The sequence below is a fragment of the Sus scrofa genome, chromosome 5, assembly GCF_000003025.6.
Source record: "Sus scrofa isolate TJ Tabasco breed Duroc chromosome 5, Sscrofa11.1, whole genome shotgun sequence".
In the NCBI taxonomy this organism is placed as follows: Eukaryota; Metazoa; Chordata; class Mammalia; order Artiodactyla; family Suidae; genus Sus; species Sus scrofa.
Window position 1 is genome coordinate 34,233,389 of NC_010447.5, and position 14,353 is coordinate 34,247,741.

Sequence of the window (14,353 nt, forward strand, 5' to 3'; positions counted from 1 at the left end):
GCACCTTGACAGCGTCTGCCATGCCAGAGAGCTCTGTCTGCCACCACTGCCACCAGCGTGCTTGTCTGCCACGGAACCTGTGCTGAGGCAGTGTTTTTTTGGCAGCCTCCTCTTCTGAGGAGTCAGGTTGGGTTGAATCACTTGGATCAGGGTATGATCTGAAAGTTGGACTTTATTAAAAACACTTCCTAGGAGGCTGCTTTTTGTCCCAAAACTAAACTGTGGGTCTCTACTGGCTTCCTTTAGGATAAGCCCCTTTGTCTCTCTTTTAAAAGACCCTGAGTAGATAAACAAGGTCCTATTGTAGAGCCCAGGAACTATACTCAATATCTTGTATTAAATCATTATGAAAAAGAATCTGAGAAAGAACAGATTCTTCTATACACACATATAACTGAATCACCAGAAACTAACACAACACTGGACAGCAAATATACTCCAATAAATATATAATAATAAAAGATCCTGGAGACTCACCCTATGGCCAGAGAAGCCTGCAGTGTAGGTGACATAGATTTTATTTTTTGGTCTTTTTGCCTTTTCTAGGGCTGCTCCTGCGGCACATGGAGGTTCCCAGCTTAGGGGTCTAATCGGAGCTAAGCTGCCAGCCTACACCAGAGCCACAGCAATGCCGCATCCCTAACCCACTGAGCAAGGCCAGGGATCGAACCTGAAACCTCATGGTTCCTAGTCAGATTCGTTAACCACTGCACCACGACGGGAACTCCTGAATGTAGATTTTAGAACAAAATGTAAATAAACACATGTGAATGTATGGGGACCTTCTGCCAGACTTTGCACTGTTACTGAATGGGGCTTTACACACTCCTACCTCTGAGGTAGAGTAAAAGCAACTTTGGTACCTTCTTGGAAGTGCAAATGTGTCGCTGGACACACACAACTCTACCCAAGCTCTCACATTCTGGGCCTGGGGTGATCTTGATGACCAAGTTTTCCCAGGCAACTCTCTCTGCCTCACCACGGATAATCGGTGCTCAAGGAAAGGGTGCTATGGCCCTTCCATGTGCTTGCTTCCTTTTTCTTTTCTGGTAAGAGCAAACCCCCAAAATTTAGAATAGCATTGCTCCTGAGAACTACACAATCCCAACCGGGATATTCTCCAGTGGAGACTTTCTCCAAATGGGAGGGTTTTCCCTTCCTTGACCCACCTCTACACAGCACAGATCTCTGACCTCTGAAGTTGTAGAACAGTGTACAATTACTTAAGTCTATGCACTAATACTTCATTAATGTGTTTTTGTCATTCATGTCTTAGTCATAGACTTTCTGGAACAGACTGTTTCTTAAACAAACCAAATTTAGGACATCTATTTAAAACATGTTTGAAAGGCAAAGAATTTTTTTTGGTCAATAGTGATTTACAAATGGAATTGTTCCATTTCCATTATGACATTTTGACAGGTTATTAAAATTTATGTGTTCACTTGGTTAAGCTTTGACCAAGGGAATGGAAGATGGAGAAAACGATAACAGGGGTGAAAAGAAGGAACAGTGACATGTGTGTGCTTCCACGCACGTGAAAAGGAGGTAAGCTAGTGTAAGGGAGGAAAAAAAGTTTTCCCTGACCCTTTTAGGGTACCCGGCTGGGTCTGAAAATGAAACCTACAAAGACAGATAAACAGGAGAAAATTGTCCAAAAGTACTGAATATAAATTTTACGTGATACGGAAGCCTGCATAAGGAAACGAAGACCTGGAGGAAAAGTTAAACCTGAGTATTTTTCTGCTGGGCTTGATGAAGAACACACAGTCATGTAGAAATATTTCAGGCCATAGAATACGAGGTGAGTGTCATAAACTGGGAGAACTTAGTGAGAAGTGTTTGTTCAGAGTCTTCTGTCCCTTTGTTTTCTGAGATGAGCTTTAAAACAATTGTGAACCTGTCAGGACACCAGGAGCTGGCTAGATAGAATGTAAGGACTCCTCGGTTTGGCTAGTTAGGGGTTTTAGGACATGCTACCCTAAAACACAGCACCTTGGGAGACTGAATACTTTAAGCGGAAGGAGTTCGAGCAAACAGCCCAAGCAGGACCCCTCCGGCTACCCCACACTGTCTTCCTCTAAACTGCAGTTTTAAAGCTCTTTCTAAATTTTTTTTTTCTTAAAAAAATTTCTTTTTTTCTTTTTAGAGCCACACCCATAGCATACAAAAGTTCCCAGGCTAGGGGGCGAATCAGAGTCACAGCTGCTGGCCTATGTCACGGCCACAGCAACACGGGATCTGAGCTTTGTCTGTGACCTACACACACCACAGCTCATGGCAACGCTGGATCCTTAACCCACGGAGGGAGGCCAGGGATAGAACCCGCATCCTCATGGATACTAGTCAGGTTCTAAAACCACTGAGCCACAATGGGAAGCTCTTTTAACAGTTAGGAAGCAGACAGAGTATTCAACCCAGTTTCACCGGCATTCGTGAGGCACCTGTTACATGCCTCCCATCCATAACAGGGATCTAATAAAAGACAAATTTATGACAAGGAGCCCTCCCACTCTGAGGTGATTCCTCTAGCTGCTGCTTTTAGGGACTGGGCAGAAGAGATTAAAATCCACTGCAACTCCACTTTGGCTGCTACTCCCCTTCAGTCTCATATTTAACAACATTTCCCAGGGCTGAGACAGTTCTTGATATGTGGGTTTGCACTTTATTGGTTCTCCCAACTCAAAAATGGCCAGGCATTTTACAAGGCAGTGCCTCGCTCAGGTGGTTCCTCACTCAGCAAAGGGAACTGCTCTCTAGGAATAGTCTGCTTGTCACATGGGTGGCGACTGGGGCCCACACCTGGCACAGTCATCGGGTTCCAGGGAAGGAGGAGGTGGAAAACTTTGAGCCGGTCCAGTCCTTTATTTTTATTTTTAGTTTATTTTATTTTGTCTTTTTGTCCTTTTTAGGACCACACTCGTGGCACATGGAGATTCCCAGGCTAGGGGTCTAATCGAAGCTATAGCTGCCAAGCCTACACCACAGCCACAGCAATGCCAGATCCAAGCCGTGTCTGTGACCTACACCACAGCTCACGGCAATGCCAGATCCTTAACCCACTGAGCGAGGCCAGGGATTGAACCCGCAGCCTCATGGTTCCTAGTCGGATTCGTTTCTGCTGTGCCACGACGTGAACTCCCTGGCACAGTCCTTTAAATGTGGCTGTGTTACATTTCATTATATATGAAGTATATGCAAGGAAAACAGAGCCCCAAATTACAACAGGCTGCACTGATTTAGTGCCTTAGAGCAGGGCTTCTCAACTTTAACGTGCATATGACTAACCTGGGGATGCTGCTGAAATGCAGATTCTGTCTCAGGAGGTCTGGGGTGGGGAGATTTGCCTTTTTCACAAACTTATGAATGATGCTGGTGCTGCAGGTCTGAGGAGCCCCTTTGAGTAGCAAGTCTTTAGAGTTTGCCAAGTAGTTTCCTTGTCATCCCATTCAATCCTCATGACAAGCCTGTGAGGTACATCAAACATCACACATCCCCATTTTACAGAAGTAGAGGCAGGTTCAGTGAGGGAAACAGTCTTGCCCAGGGTTGTGCAACCAGTAAGACCTTCATTCAATTATCGAAATCTAAGTCCAGTGCTTTTCTTCCACATGACTGGGGCTCCTCTGTCTACCTCAGCTCTTGGCCTGTGACGCTGCTTAGGGAAATGACATGTCAAGTCTTTCCATGTTAGAGAGCTGGTCAGCAGTACATAGCTATGCATAGTATAAACAGTACACGGCTACATATGGTCCCAGTGCTTGTACCCTGTTAGATCGGCTCCTTTGTGTTGCCCGTTGGCATTCAACCTACTTGCTAGCCCTGTCCACTTTATACTGCGTCCGCAGGTAGGTACAAAATTCCTGATTTCTCATTTTTGGAGTGTAAATAAATAAATTTTTGGAGGCTTTACAGTGACGTTTGGAGGCTCAAGTATAGATGGATACTTAAAGGATCAATCTATGAGAAGTAATACAGGCAGTACACATAGAATTGGAAGAAGAGATTAAACATCTTCCCACTGATGATGATAATTGACAAAATGAGAATAACATAAGGTAGATATTGACAAAATGGATAAACACATGGGCTTTGAAGTTTTGAATCTCGTGTTATGTCTCTTACCAACTTTGGGCCGGTTACTTAGCCTCTCTGTGCTTTGATTTCCTTGCATGTTAAAAGAAGTGGGTTTCTGTGACAACTAAAAGATTTAATTAATTCACAGCAGTGCCCAGCACATAGTAATCACCCAATAAATAGCAGTCGCTGTCATTATTGCCAAGATATCAACCCCCTTATTTTTAATAGGGAGCCACAGAGGCCCCAAACACTTAAGTGACTTTGGCATTTATTAACAAATGACCAGCTTTGGGAGCTTGTGCTTTGTAGCAGACCTTTACTAGTTGACAACTAGACTAATGTTACAAGATGGGAAGTAGTGGAGCTGATAACTGAATACACACCCTCTGATTTCTAGTCCATTATGATAGTGCGAGTGTATGTTCACCACGGCCGCTGTCACTCTGGATCTGCAATGGTTCTTTGATATTTCAAACAATTCCCACAGCAGCAGTCACTGCGGTAGCCACCAAGCTATATTTTCTATCCCCATTTGTTTTCTTGGCATGAAGGTGCCTTGGAGCATGGACCAAAAGGCAGGGAATCTGGAGCTGAGACACAGGCGCCACAGAGCTGGCCAACAGGGTGCCTGGCATGCAGGTCTGGAGTGAGGCCAGTGCCTGGTATTGTTCTCTGCAGACGTAAATGTCCAACCTCCCCCAGATTGTTGGGTTTAGAATTGCATTGTTTACCTGGCTGAAGGTAGTGCCATTGGTATCTACCTTTCCAAAGACTGGGGGATTCTGGTTACCGGGGGCTGGGGGCAGGGCCCCGGCTTGCAGCTGACCCCTCTGCTGCTTCATGCAGTTCTCTGTTTCCACTGGATTTAAAAGCCGTTGTCACCAGGGAATCTCTAGCTCTGCGCTTTGGTAGTTTTTGTTGGGAATAGCCTCTCCCCAGGGTTCAAGTTTCAGGTAAGGTCTCTGGTGTGTAACATAGATAAGCACAGAGAGAAAGAAAAATCTTTTATTACTTATGTGAAACCAGGTATGTGCAAATAAACAATGAAGAAGAACAAGTGAATTCAAGAGAGGAACTGTGTAAACTCCCAAGAGGCTAATTTACCCATCTCTCCAAACTCAGAGTCGGTTAACATTTCACTACTTTGTTTTCTCCTTCATTAAGAATGCAAATTTATGGTCGACGGTGGCAATTAGAAGGGTACATTTCCTTAAAAAACCAAGCCTCTTATTGCAAATATTTATCTCTTATTACAAACTATTTCCATGTTATCGACTAAATCCTCCTTCAACAAAGCCATCAGTAACATCTCCTGTATGGGAAGCCTGTCTGTGCAGAAAACCCAGAAATGATGAAAACAGACTTTCATAGTCACTCTAGGCCGGGAGAATTCACCGTCCCAGTTAGAGTTTTTGGATTGCACAGCAGAGGGGGCTCCAAGGTGGGAGGGTGCAAGGTGGGAGGGTGCAAGGTGGGAGGTGCTGTGGTCCTTGGCCTTTACACAGGGAATGAGAAGTTAGTAATGTTGATGTCCCAATGCACTAATTTATGGAATTGGACAAAGTTCAATTTTTTCAATATTGTTTTATTACAGTCACACATGAATGTGATTTCAGAAGTTGAATGGGAACTAGTGAGCCTATTGTTAAGCTATGGTTCTCACATGCACACCCATTTCACCCTCCAGAGGCAACTCTTTGTTCTTAAACTGGGTCTGTTTTTCTAAATGATACACATATGCTGCTATCATTTATCAACTGTAGACATGAAAGTGTGTGAAGATTCTAGCTCTTCTCCCTCATCCTGCAATATATTTATTTCAAAGTTTAATAACAATTCAGATTCTGTGTTTTCATTTTTCTGGATGGAAATATTCATTGCCAAGCCTAGAAGTATGACTATATTTTCTGCAAATGTTTGTTGTTACTGTTGCTGTTTTCTGGGCTCAGTGTCTTGCAGCTGTTGGGATATCTTTCATCGAACGCACTCTCTTCTTTAGACCAATGGCCAGAATTGCTGGGCCCTGTGGTCGACAGAGCTCTCCTTTAGCAGCACCTCTTCTGGCAGCACATTCAACTAGATTGATTCCCTGTTGGCTTCTGCCCAACCTCACACAGCAGCAAAATGTGAGGCCCAGCAATGGCCTAAGATTCATAAGTTGGCAAGAAGAGAGAACAACGTTGTAAATAAAGGCAAGAGGCAATCCTGAGCATGGAATTGTCTAGAAAGGGTTTTCTGAGATCTTCAGATGCTGCATGCTATAAAATCTTAACTAAATGTGGGCACTGTCAGGGAATAGTTTTAGAATCAAGTGGGGATTTTCTGTTCTCTTGATAAATACGCTGAAGCCTGAAAGTCGATTCCATTCAGAAATACATTATTTGGGTCACAAAACTTGGACTCACCCACCCCAGGTTTAACCAACAGATCCCTTTTGGCTGGATCTTTTTAATCCTCCTTTTCTCATCACTAGGTGAGGAAAGTCACGCATCTACCTGCAGTTATGTTGCATCCTCTATCACAGATCCCAAGAAGTACCTAGCACAAAGGGAATCAATAACCAAAGGGCATTAAAATGTGTCTGTGCTTATGTGCACACACACACACACACACACATTGATCTGCTCTGGATTTTTCACCCTCTGTGATTCGCACAAGACCTTAAATACAGACATCAGAACACCTCTTAAACTTTGAGATGGAGACATCACGTGATTTATTTGTCAGACTTTATGTTTATCCCTATCTATGAGGCTATGCGGACCACTCTAGAATGTCTCTTCTGTTTCTTTGTGGCTAGAGAAATAGAAAAAGTAATACTGGATGGAGGAATTGGCAGGGAAGGGATGATGGAAAGCTTGAAGACCATCCCTGTTGCATTTTTGCTTTCAAATCCAGGATATAAAAAATCATTTACAATAAACAATGCAAATTACCCAGATTATAAGCCAAGGACATGAAAAGAAAAATGCGTGTAAGTAATTTTAATAAAAACTGAAAATGTCCCATGTCCCTCTTAGGGATGGGAATAACTCTCAAAAGGTTTATAAAGTTGTCAGTCTTCTCATGGCCAACAGAGACTCCTACACTTTCTTCTAGACTTGCTATTGATACAATACAGCAATACAGCACCAACCAAGTTTTCTTTCTGAAAATTTCACTTTCTTTTTCTTTTCTTTTCTCCCCCCCCCCCCCCCCTTTTTTTGTCTTTTTATGGCCGCACCTGCAGTATATGGAAGTTCCCAGGTTAGGAGTCAAGTTGGGAGATGTAGCTGCCAGCCTACACCACAGTCACAGCAACGTGGGATCTGAACCGCATCTGCAACCTACATCACAGCTCACGGCAACACCGGATCCATAATCCACTGAGCAAGGCCAGGAATCAAACCCGCAACCTCATGGACACTAGTCAGGTTCATAACCCACTGAGCCACAATGGGAACTCCTATTTTTTATTTTTATTTTTTAGATTTAATGGCCACACGTGCAGCATATGGAAGTTTCTAGGCCAGGGATTGAATCTGAGTCACAGCTGAGACCTACCCCACAGCTGGGACAACACCAGACTGTGCCAGGCTGGGGATCAAACACTGCCACAGAGGCAAGCTGGATCATTAACCCACTGCAGCACAGTAGAAACTCCTGAAAATTTCACTTTAAAGGCATAAATTCCAAGCAGGAAAAATAAAGACTATAAATTCATTCAAAGCTTGACTAAAAGGAAAAGAGGGAGTTCCCATCATGCCTCAGTGGTAACGAATCCGACTAGTATCCATGAAGATGTGGGTTCAATCCCTGACCTCCCTCAGTGGGTTAAGGATCTGGCATTGCCAAGAGCTGTGGAGTAGGTCGCAGATGCAGCTCAGATCCTGCATCGATGTGGCTGTAATGTAGGCCATCAGCTATAGCTCTGATTTAACCCCTAGCCTGGGAACTTCCACATGCCATGGGTGTGGCCCTATAAAGACAAAAATAAAATAAAATAAAAGGAAAGGAAAGAAAATGTTTGATTAATCATCAGAATTAATATATGTCAAGACAGAATCCATGGTCCATAAACCAAATAGGGGTGGTCTACAGATGATCCAAAGATGCAAAATTGTCAGTGAGTCTTTAGCCTTCTTCTTAGAAGCCACCAAGAAGCTGGCATTATAGGCATTTGAGGTCACATAGCAGGTGTATCCTCAAACCTGAGGTGGATCTCAGACGATATCATCCTGAAGCACTGGCCTTGCCCTTGACTCCTGTTCCTCTGACTCCACATTTGCTAAGAACATATTTGATTATAATCTGGCTTTTCATGTAGAGTTTTCTCTAGGGAGCAAATATTTGATCAACTGGCAGGAACATCCCAGTTGGCCTGGCAGGTTTGGTTCTCATTGAAAAAAAAACTAGACATCAATTTGTGCACCATTTGCTTTAAAGGTAGGTTTTGCATGAGCCTGACTTCTTCAGAGCTAGCACGTGATGGTTTACAAATCAGATTAATTAACCTGCAAGTTTGAGGTGATCCAACAAACTCACTCCTTTCTCCCCCTACAGTCCTGTTTCTGCCATTTGCAGAGTCCAGGGCAAAAGTACAAGTAGAGGACTCAAGCCCATGTCTTACCCCATTTTTTCTCCACTGATGGCTTGAACCATCTTTATGGGAGCGGGGAGGAAGAAGGGGCTATGTGAGCATCCATGAGGACCAATCATCAGGTCCAAGATCTGTCCCAGTCCCTACCTACCAGTAGCTACTAATTGGCCATTTCTGGAGCCCAGGGGTGTGTATATGGCAATGGCTATATTTGGGAGGACAGACCCAAGAAAGAGACTGGCATTTGCTACAGGTCATTTGGCGAGGATGGTCTGGAACTGAGGGTTGACCTCAGGGAAGACACATCTCCTTGGCTTCACGGAGTCCTCACTATGTGGAGAGAGGTTTGCTCAGAGGAAGACCAGTGTGGGGTCCAGGTCAGGGGACCCAGCTGCCCAGTTCTAAGGGTGAGACTGCCCCAGGACCAACCTTTCCCCACTTTTACAATTTCAGCGGTGATCATATACCTCTTGGGATGACCTCTATATATCAGATCCCCAAAACTGCAATACTTGCTAATAGAATGTAATTTGTCAACTAGTGATCTAAGGGGGATCTGACTCAAGCCAGTGGACCATAAGCAAAACTTCTCTCCAGAGAATTGGAGGAACCTTTGGGTTTCTCTATTAACACTTAGAGAGGCTCCTCTGGCAATGAGACTGAATGCTGACCTATTTGGAAATGCAGTCCAGGGTCATATCCTCATTTCTCTTAATTACAGGGTCAAGGACAGGAGACTTTACTTAACGGCTAATGGAAATCCTTAATCTGAATGAACTCAAACAGCTTGGCCCAGGGAAATTAGCACATAGTGTCAGCAAATGACATACAAATACTTTTAAAATAATCTAATCTTCCAGAGCTCTGGGCTTGGCTGATGGAAACGAGAATTTGAAAGGAACAACGTGGAACTTACTGGCTTATAAATGTGCTTTGGTGCAGAATGATTGCAAAAGCGATCACATTTTGTTCCAAGAGATTTCACTGCTTTTTCACAAACACGCCATCCAATCTTGCTTATAGAACAAAACCACAGAGCTGCATTAAGAGTGGAGCAGAAAAGGATTTTAAGCTACTCAGCCAGCTGGTTTATCATCTAGATTTTATGGGGTGAGGAGGAAGCAAAAGACACAAACATAATGTGACACACGGAGCAATTTCTCGCGATTACCTGATAGAAGATGCCTTAAAGGTAAATGGATGGGAAATTAATACTTACAAAGTTCAGGGTGGGATGAACAGTTGTCCCCTTCTGATAATACCAATATAGTTAAAGAGCTGTGGCCAGGAGAAGGACTGGCCTCATTGGCTGTTCATATAATTTTATTTTATGTCAATCATTCATCATTTAAGTACTGGCCAAATACAAGGTATTTTTTCAACATGAGGGTATTTCTACAGAGTCTTTTCCTTATCTTTTTTTTTTTTTCCACTTTCTGTCTTTACTCCATCACCAGAGAGGTGTAGAACATAATAATTAGCCATGCAGGCCATGTAACCTTGAGGAAGTTATTTCACATCTCCGAGTCTTGGTTTCCTCATCTGTAAAATGAGGAGAGCGATAGTGCTTACCTTACACTGGTTTTCAGCACATACTAAGCTCCCCATAAATGTTAAATGCGAATGATGTTATGAAAAAGATAATGATAATTTGCTTCATAGGCTGATGAAGCTAACTTAGAGGCTACTTTTAGGAAAAGCAGTATTAGCCAGAAATGAATCAAGGAGAATGTTTGCAACTCCAATGTTTTGTATTTCTTGAGCATGAAGAAACCACCACTATTAACTGAGCATGTACCTTTCTAGGACATAAACACAACTTTTTGAATATGGGATCTTGGTTGGGGAAGGAAAAAAAAAGTTTTTGTCTACCCTCTTAGGCTCAGTGGCTGAGACTCTGAAAAAGAAGCTGATAAAAGATTAGCAGGAGAAAAAGGTTTAGTTCATATGAATAGGGGAGGACTCATAAAAATGAAGTGAAAACTCCAAAGAGGCAGTCAGACCTGGTGGCTTATTTACCATTTTACAAAGAATGACAAACGTGAAGACATAACAAGACAAAAGAAAAGGGATTTGAGCTTCCAGGAATAGTGAATTGTGGGAAGGTATATATGTGAGAAAATGAAGAAGAGGGTTGTTTTCACTTTAGTAAGTTTTCCGAGGCAGATTCCACTCAGTGCCATCTCTGGGCTAAAAGTCTAGAGTTGTCTCCAGGGACTGAGTCATTCTGCCCCTCTTGGTACAAGAGTGTCAAGCAGGGGGACACTTCCATAAGAGGAAATTTATGCCCTGCTTTTAGTCAAATAGGATGAAGCTAGAGAGCTTTGTTCTGTGTCTGTTTCTTGATTGCTTATAGCTCAAAATAATCTTTATGCCAAAGTGACATATTTGGGGGTAGCATAGTTTTATACCCTTCATATTATTTAATGACCTTCAATAATATCTGATAAATTTGGTACAGTTGTAATCACCATATCAGTATTTGGGTAAACTGAGGTTTAGAGAGCTAAGATTCTTGCCATGTTTTTACAACTGGTAAATGGTAGTACTGGGAGTCAAACTTGGGTCTTATGAGTCCAGAACCAACATCCTCAGCCATCGCCCTCCTTGAAACCTCCTGTGGACACAACAGTGACAGAGATCCTGAAACAGCCAGGATTTCAGTTCTAACTATTAGATGAAGGAGAAACTATTTGCTCAGGAGTTGGGCCCTGGATTCCATTTTGTCATAACAAAGGAATTCACCCTAAAGGGCAAGATGAGACTCTCATTACAGCAAAAAGGGAGGAAAACTCTGAAATTCAGAACTGAGTCTCTGAACTTATCCTTAACTGTGATTCCATGGTGACCAGTCATTCCTTCCTCCTTGGTTTGTCCCCACTGCAGATCAGAAACTGTATCTTCTGCATTTGGCAGAGTTCTTATGCATTTAAGTGGCTCCCTGTTTGTGCAATGAGAAAATTTTGGTAGATTGGTCCTTTTCTCTGTGAATGAGACAAAACTACTACACAACTGGAAAAAAGCAATTAGGGCCATTGAAAAATCTTTAGGATGAGCTAATCTGGCTTTATTAGATAATCAGTGTCTACAAAATGAGCAAACAGAAAATAGTTACAGAATCCAGCCATGCACAGGATTTGTTTGTTTAACTCAACAAATAGAAATTCTCCAAGCCCAACTTCAACTCATTAAACTCCGTTCTCAAGCAATTGATTCTATTGTTTTGCTTACAAATTTATTACGTCTTAAAAAAAGGAAAATAAACAAATAACAAACAAATAAATATCACATGTCTTAACTACTTGATCTGCCTTGCTACTAGAGGACCTCCAGAATTCATTGACAGGTCCTTTGGTTTCCATTGAATGGCTCTGAATGTGTTTCCTCTTGAGATGGATGGAATTCTGGAACCGTTTTGGGTTGGGAAATATTTGTCAACTGATGACTGGTCAAATAAGTTCTGTGCTCACCCACCCCCATACACATATATGCCAAAGTAGCTTGAGGCTACAGCAATTATGAAGGTAAATTCAGACTATGGAATACAGATATTCTCCACACTGGGGTACAGAAATGTAGGCAATGGATTATTTCCACACAAAACCTTCTCTCCTCTGGATAAAGTCTAGGTTGTTAGTCTAGGCTAGGTTTCTAGTCTAGGCTAGGTTTCTAGTCTAGGCTTCCTGCACTAGAGGAAGTCTGGTGCAGTGGTTAAGAGTGCAGTCCTGGAGACTGTCTGCCCAGCCACTAGTTGGCAGCAGCCATCTTGCTACTAGGAGAAGGTCTGCCTGAGCGTGGGTTCAATATAGCCAAAAGCAGAGCTAAGAGACAGTGAGAAACTGAGTCCTGAAAGATTGAAATATACCATCCCCCAAAATGCTACAATGGTATAAGGATTATTATTTGGGGGGGGGATTTTTTTTTTTTTTAGGCCCACATCTGCAGCATATGGAGGTTCCCAGGCTAGGGGTTGAATCAGAGCTGTAGCCGCCGGCCTACACCACAGCCACAGCAACATAGGATCCGAGCCACGTCTGCGACCTACACCTCAGCTCACAGCAACTCTGGCTCCTTAACCCACTGAGCGAGGCCAGGGATTGCCTGGGTCCTCATGGATACTAGTCAGATTCATTTCCACCAAGCCACACAGGGAACTCTGTCCTAAGGATTATTTTGAGTTGGATGCAAATGAGAATTACCAGATGCGAAAGAAGCTTTCTTAGGGCTTCCCTTATCTGACTAAAAGCAGAATCTTCTGAGAAATGAAGGCTGACAATAATCTCCTCTTCTGTGGAAGTTTTATGGCCATGAAGAAGGTGGGAAGTTGGTACAGAGATGAATTTGCACAAATAAACCTTCTTCCATTAATTTTCTGATATTTACCCTCCCGGAGTTTGCTGTGCTTGGGAGCCTAAAACCTTTTCTGTTGTCCTGTCATTTCTCTACAAATATACTGTTTTTTGTTAAGATACTATATAAGCCCCACATACTAATCACTCCCTTGATTACTCATCACTGAATTTCACTGAGTATATGCACACTGCACATATTAATAAACTCTGTTTTTCTCTTGTTAATTTTTTTTTTCTGGTCAGTCAGTCTAGTTTGTAGGGCTCCTGCTGGAGAACCTAGGAGCGTGGAGGGAAAAGTTTTATTTTCCTGCCCTATGATGCTATGCAAGAGCCCTGATCAAGCCGAGCACAAAGCTAGAGCTTTCAGACATGTGAGCCCAAAACATTTTCATTTTGCCTAAGTTATTTTAGGAGCAGTTTTTCCATCGTTCACATCCAATTCTCCACCTATCGAAACTTTCCCCAGTATCCAAGCCCAGTTCAAATGCACCTTTCCATGAAGGCTTCCTTATTCCCTCCGGTAGAAAGAATGGCATCTGCCTGCCTCTCTCCCACTCTCTGCTCCCACGCTGTACTCAGTGAGCACCTCTCTTACTGTCCTTAGCAGTTATGCCCTGGGCCATTAAGTGCCTGAGAACTCTGAAGCTAGATTGCTTAGGCTGCAGTCCTGGCCCTAACACCTGCTAGCTGTGGCATATCTTTCCTAATAGAATATGAGGGGCTCAAGACAGAGATCTTGGCTTAAGCCATTTTCCCATTGTACTATCCCCTTGACTGGGCCTGTGTGTAGACCTATCCGTGAATCCTCTCTCTGCCCTCCACCCAAAGACTGATATTCCCATGGTCTTCTTATGATGCTCAGACTCCAGGTCTTTGCGAGGCCCTGAAAACATGTTGGAATCCTGGACTTCCTCAACCTTCTGCATCCTGCTGATGTCTGATCAGGGTTATGACACAAACATACAATCTCAGTGACTGACTCCTCTTTTCTGGATTCTGGAAATGGCTGGGGCTTAAAGACTTTAAGAACGTTGCTCCAGTTGTCTGTCTCGAAGGCACCTGATTCATTCTGCAGAAATACAAAGCAACTGCTACTCCCTGGCTACTGAAAAATGTCCATTCCAGATCTGTACTGTCTTGCCTTTGCTTTCCTGAGAAGCAGTCCAAAGAGTTAACTGTTGACAAAAACCTTTTATTCACATGAACAGACTCTGAAGAGGTTGTGGAAAAAATATTAAACCCAGATGTTCAACTAAGTGTTGTCCTTGAGCTAATGGGAATATAAAAACAATATAATTTAATAGAGTCCAACTGCATATAAACAGAGAACAGAAAGGACTGA

At 43.0% G+C, this 14,353-nt stretch overlaps 1 long non-coding RNA gene across 21 annotated transcripts in view; it reads right to left on the reverse strand.

Annotated features, from left to right (window-relative positions):
• The window catches only part of LOC102168027, a 209,937-nt gene that overhangs the window by 16,520 nt on the left and 179,064 nt on the right, over positions 1 to 14,353 (reverse strand). For 9 of the 21 annotated variants that reach the window (XR_002344023.1, XR_002344036.1, XR_002344031.1 and 6 more), the window contains 2 exons: positions 9,576 to 9,697; positions 3,289 to 6,618 (listed from right to left, as the gene is read on the reverse strand). This is a non-coding gene — a long non-coding RNA (uncharacterized LOC102168027). The remainder of the gene's footprint in view (positions 1 to 3,288; positions 6,619 to 9,575; positions 9,698 to 14,353) is intronic. The other 12 variants (XR_002344024.1, XR_002344040.1, XR_002344037.1 and 9 more) reach the window with 9 other exon arrangements.